A 6,981-nucleotide genomic window follows, 5' to 3' on the forward strand; every position below is an offset into this window, starting at 1 on the left:
AAAAACGCTGATAGTCTTCTTCAATCAGAAAGATAATTTCCCCCCAAAAAAAGAAAACGAACGATGAAGTTTCATCCTCGAACGAAACTTTCTGTGGTCGTAAAATATTCGTGGTATTGCGCCGTTTTTAATAGTTATCAATCTTTGCCGAATTTATCAAGTTTAAATTTTTATATCGATATAAAAATAAACTACAGTTAGGCTGAGTTGTTCCATCTTTCGATAAACTGTTCATTCTCTTACTCTCCTGCTCTCTTATTTTCTGATTTCTCTTGTTTTTCTTTTCTTCTTATTCTCTTATTCTATCTCTTATCTCTTTTATTCTTTTGTTTATTCATTAAATAAATTATCACATAGTTTGTTCAAAAATGGAACAATCAACTCTTAAAGCATTTAAATTAAATGTGATAGCCACATATGAAACTTGTTAAATGTGCGTTTCTAACACTTTCATTTCTAGAATTTTTAAAATAAGACAAAATTTTAGATTATTTTGATATCTTTTGCAAAATATATTTACAAGTGTGTTGATATATCATATAAAAAAATAGATTCATCAATTGATTCTATCCATTATTCTACCCATATTCTGTAAAAGAATAAATAAAACTGTATTATAATACAGCATTGTATTATAATACACACAACACTGTATTATAATACAAGGATGTATCATCGATCATGAACTATCGTGCAATTTTCTAGCCAAAATAGGACTGAGCATTCGATCGTAGATCATTTGGGTCGTAAAGCATCGATCACCGATTCGCAGAGGCGGCACGATCCGAGTCTTACATTTTCCCTGACGCTCGTAATGGTTCAATTACGACGCGATTGCGTTAGCTGCAACAGCGCACATTTGTGGCCTCGTATGCTCTTACGAGGAATGCATAATCAGCGCGAATCACTACATCTATACCGTAAATTATTGACTATTAATCAAATACGAATTATTGTAGGAAAAGAAAAAATGAGTATAATAGCTCTATCGAACAAATTAAAGGGCAATTTACATGTAAGCGTGCCGTATGAAACTAACTGCGGAAGTACATTGTATTGTATTGTTGAAACATTTATATATTATTTAACTGTATTATTTAATCATATTGACGAGCCATGTTTCGTGATAAAGTTTGCGTTCTATTTATGTGCCTATATGTGCATAATATATGCATAATAGTCATTGCGTTTTGAGGGATTCCTAAATTATTAGCCTAAATTATTATTATAAATTAGCTCAGAATTTGTTACAAAAGAAGATACATAAAACGAAGAGAAAGTATTCATTATCATAAATGTTTTTTTTTCTTTAATGTTTACCGTTATATATTTATGGGTGCAATATAAATTATACAAGCGTGAAAATAGATTTATAAATTTGTAGCTGTAGCTTATGAATTTTTAATTTTGTTGGCTGCGCCTAGACATTTTGCGAACATACGTAGACTTTATTACACCTTTTTCGCGCTACATGTCTTCGTGACGACCAATAATAAATTTAATGGCCGGTCTTTTCCTCACGTAAACCAAATCGTTCGAAGTGGCTCCAATCAATGTTCATAATATCCGCGATGGAATCGCATATGTATTGTAAAAGGAAAATCGCGCGGTATTCAAACAACTCTAATTATGTAAAGTAGATACTTAAACTAGATTTACAAGGAGATACTGCAGACCTTGCGGCAAAATTGCGCGAACATGGAATGTGCTTTCGAACAATACGACGAATCGATTACGTTTGCCGATCTATCTGTGTCGCTTCTATCAAAATGTTTCAATTATTCAGCTAATCCATGCTATTAATTGGAATCATTTTGTGCCAAAAGAAACTTGGAAACTTAGAAATAATTTTCCTTTCTTCATTGATGCAACATATCTATTTTTACCGTTCTGAAGATCAGAGTATCAAAAACATAATTAAACCAGATTTCATGCGTGAATTTGACTAACGCATTAATTTGAATCGCTTTAAATAGATTATTTTTATATTAAAATAAATTTAAATTTAACAAATTTGGTGAGAATAATTCTAATGAGTAATTTTGAAGTAACGCAAGGTTATTTTTTATATAAAATTACATGCCACGCATTCAATTGAGAATTACATTAATTATTTTTATTACATAAACATTTTTTCTTAATGTATGAGTATAGGGACTTCATTAGACTCATGAGAGAAACATTCCGAGGAGTACAATATCGGTTGACATCGATTCATCACTCAAGCGCGACGAAAATAACCAGTAGAGGTGAGCGCTATTAGGCGATACGAATTGCGACAATTTCGAATATCATGTTGATACATCACGCCATTCTATCATTGAGAATGGACATGCCGCACCGACGGCGTTGTCGCTGGTCGTCTCACCTCTCTTCTATCCTACCGCACATATTTTCTGCGCGAGAGCGAACGGCGAGGCAGAGAGGTAGATAGACAGAGAAGGTGTATCAGCTGCGTGCTGTACTAATCTCTCGTTCCATGTTTTCTGGCCTAGGGATCACCGATCGAGTGAAGCAAGCGTCCGAAGAAAAATGATTACCAGCATGCCCTAGTCCAGGTCAAGATGGAACCTCTTCTACCAAGAGAAAGAGAGCGAGATGGCGAGCAAAATGCAAGACTGCAAAAGGAGAAAGAAAGAAAGAGAGAGAGAGAGAGAGAGAGAGAGAGAGAGAGAGAGAGAAACGGAGGGAGCAAGACGAAGAAACAGAATACGTTCTCTTGGCACTGCGGCAAGGCGGATGCTGTAGGGACGTGAGATTCTTGGCAACCGGGCGGAGTTGCCTGCTAACTCCGTACCACCATAAGGATCGCGGTCGTTGGATGTTTATATTCGTGATAGTGCCTCTCTCTGTCCCCAAATAACCGGCCGAATGGCGACCAATTCTCGTGCTGGTACGACATATTGGGCGCCTCCGAATAGCGACTCCAAATAGCGGGCACCCTCGCGGCACCGCTCGTTGAGAGAAAGAAATATGGTCGTGATATAGCGATGAAGGCACGGTTTATACCACGGCATGATCGGTGCTGGTACAGGCTAATAATCTCTGGGATGCCCAGCGAGTCGCTAAGATGCGCCTTAATCGTTAGAGTGGTAGAGATTTTATGACCGTTTCTGTCCGGTTTGCCACCCGATGTCGCGGAAAATGCGGGCAGCGAAGTGAGTAAGCGTGCCGGTTCTTTCTCTCCTTTTTTCTTTCTTTCTCTCTTTCTCTCATGCTCGCGCAATGCCTGTGAGCAAGAATTTATTGCACGATCTCCGCAGGACTAGCTTCTAATACTAACCATCATCCTTCCTGCAATCATCCCGTAGGGCCATTCCCATAAAGATTCATTAAAGTTAACTGGAGCTTAACCGACCTCCCGTCTCTTTCCAGTTCTGTTTTTAAAAAGAGTCGACGAGTAGATTAAAATCCGTTAGCCTTAACTAATATTTATGGAAACGACGCTTACGAAAACATTCTATTTCTTTCTCATGTAGAGTATTATGAGAGACTGATGCGACGCATTGCAGAAAGTAAATAAAAGCGGCGGCACAAGTCGGCCGAGAATGTATCCCTTGCAATCACAGAATTATAGAACATTAATGAACAATTTATATAATCAAATGCATGCATATGAAAATCCATTTATAGTAGAAAAATCGAATAATCCAGCTCTAATTTCCTTCAGTTTCTTCCAAAATTTCTATTAAAATATAATTGCTTCTTCATTCGCTTGTAATCTAAAATAAATCACCTTCGTTTTCCTTCATTTAGCTTTATGTTTTGTTAAAATGTATAAATGTTAGAGTGATATATAGAGTAGCAACGAAAATTATACGAAAATTATATTTGAAGTTAAAATTTAAAGAAGATCCAATTAGGACTGAAACGTAACCCGACTCAATTACACTTGACCCAAGCTCTCTAATTAACTTTTTCTCTCAAAATTATCTCAAAATTAAAATCCAAGTAGAATGTATTGGTACTCTAGACTGTTAGAATACGAAAATTATCTTTAGCAGAGGCAGCGAAAGAATTGATGATGAGAAAGATCCAATTATATTCCCGATGGAATATCCTACAGTATCAATTTAGCAATTGATAAATACCGTTGACTCAAGTGGAGAAACGCGTAGTTCGTTTTGTATCATGAAAATGGGAGAACGGCTGATCTACAGTCAGGTGCAACACGTACTTTTAGCATCACAATGAACACGCAGAAAATCACAGGAATTATTTATCCTCGGCATTCCAGAACAGGCATGCTGTATGGTGCGCATAAGTGAAAGCGGTGCGTGGCGATTTCTCGGGGTAACATTAATTTCTTGACAAGCTAATAATTCCGGCAGGCCCGCATCGCCGCCGCGGCGTTCCCTATCCAACTTCTAGCTTACGTATTTTCACTGGAAAAGATCGGGGGAAACAACGAGTCTGTTTATCTCGACGAAATAGTTGACGCTACTTTCGGCAGCGTGATAAATCCTTCCGTCGCGGTCAGATACACACGTCACGTGCTATAAATACTTAAAGGTGCATTTGCGCACAGACGATCGGTTGATGGACTTCAAAGCTCCTTTGTTCTACGGATCTTACGCTGAGAAGTTATAATTTTATTGATCAAACGCCTGGCATCGAGAAGAAGGTAAAATATACCGCCTGAGGGCGTATGCGTATTATTATAAAAACGTTCAATTGCCCAGTCAATGCGATGAAAATCTCTTATGTATCTGTCGTTTAACACAACTGTCTCATACTATCGTAAAGATAACGGATGAGAAGGGATGTCGCACGAATTTTTTATAAAAAAAATGATAGTGCGTGCATACGAGTTAAGGTACGTTAACATCAAGATGAAATTAACTAACATAAGATGACAAAACGATGTGGTTTATTAAATGTCGAGTGATACTAAGCGATTAAATATTAAATTATTTAGAAGTTCATGTACGATCTTAAGCAAGGCAAATGTACATTTATCAACGAGAGCTTAAGGAGGAATTAAAAACGGGCGGGGACGGATGCCATGCAACGAAACGGAAACGAGGCGTGCGGTTCAGAGATTTGAGGGAGAGTCAGCAGGTGCGTGTGGGCGAATATGTCAAACGTCGAAAAGCGTTAGAGAATTTCGTCCGCGAGCTTGACGTTGCGTGTCGACTACGAGCCTCCGGAGATCCGAGAGACTCGTAATCTTCGGTGTCGGAGCGCCGAGCTCGCGCTCGCGTGGATCCGTTCCAAAGTAAAGCTGACCAGCATTCATCACATTTGGATTATTCGCCCGGCTCTCGCCTCGTCTCCTTGCTAAATTTATGTGCCGGTGATCATTACGCCCGCTACCCACTCTATCGGCTAATTCGTCTATTTTGCGTGTCCGCCCCAACAACGCAAAGAATTCAATGTTATTATGTTGTTACTGATGTTGTCAACAACACTTATTTAAAAAAAACAACGTTTTTTTTTTATCACGTTATTACCTTGATAATAAGTATAAAGCACTTTTAATTATTGCATTTTCTTGAAGAAGAGATAATAAAAAGAAAAAGAAAATTAATCAAATATTAAAATTAATATAAAATAAATATTATTTTTCATTAAAATTATTTTTAATTTATTTTTGGACACAGAACATTTACGTCGATTTGTGCGAATGTTTTATACTTCTGATTCTCAAAGTTGAAATAACGTCAATTTTTTTTGTTCTGGATTTCATATAATATATTTTTTCTATAACTGTATACATTTGTATGCATGACATCTTTCATCTTACGATTGATTGCAATGCATAAGTAGGTAATAAGTAACAGAAGCTCGCATAATCCAACAAGAAATATTTTTCATTATGAAACCACATATGCTAACCGCTATTAAAATGAATCTATAACGGTCCGATATCAGAATCCGCTGTTCCATGGATATGATAAAATAAGTGCAGATCGACGAGCTGTAGAAAATAGATCATCACGAACGAACGGTGTTAGTTACTTACAGTAGACAACCTTGGTGCAGAAACCCGGAGATTGCGGTGCGTTTTCAGTTACCATAATCAACTTGTATTTGTTCGTCTCTTTTGTCATATATTAATCTTTACATGCAAGTGATTAAGTTAACACTCTATTATAATTTATTAGATTAACGTTAAATTATCGTTTAAAATAATAATTGTGCAACTAAACAGAAAGTTAAACATCAATTATTATTAATTATATTATTTATTACTCATTTCGCTTTCAACTTTTAAAAAGCTTGCTTTAGTCGTTATAGCAATAATTTAATGAGTATATAGCATTAATTTAATGAGTAAATCAAATCGAACATTTTATAACTATATCATGCGACTAAAACTGGATTCCGCTTTCTTGCACGCAATTTCAAGTAGTCATAAAGTAAATATCACGTGCGAAAAACGTCTTACCACCTTTACGTAATCATCCATGCAGACGATTATAGCACGCATCTATACTTGTTTGCTTAGATCGAAATGCGTATATTTGACTGTATCGATCAAAGTTATACGTCGTTTAAAAAAAATGTGCAACGTTATGTTCTTATGTAACTCCGAGTAAAGTTTACATAACAGTCGCCACAAATTGGCGACACGTCACGATATCGCGACAGGAAATTAGTTTTAGTTCGTACTGCCTTCTCGAAAGATAATCTCTCGCGACTCGGCACACTCGATTTTCAACTCTTACGTCAACCTTAGCTGTTATCTTACCGATATAGAGATCGCATTTTGCACTTTACGCATTGATAAGCATTCATGGAACAACTGATCAGATAAAGATCTTGTAAAGATATTAATTCGTACGTCACGTTTAAACATGACTATATGAGATTCTAAATATCATTTATCTTACCTAAAGATTATCTATCTAGACTAAGAATCAGATGTAATATTTTATGCTAAACACAGAAATACAAAACAAAATATAAAATATAAATACATATATTAAATATAATATATACATATATATATATATATATATATATATATATATATAT

The sequence above is a fragment of the Atta cephalotes genome (assembly GCF_000143395.1).
Source record: "Atta cephalotes unplaced genomic scaffold scaffold00030, whole genome shotgun sequence".
Lineage (NCBI taxonomy): Eukaryota > Metazoa > Arthropoda > Insecta > Hymenoptera > Formicidae > Atta > Atta cephalotes.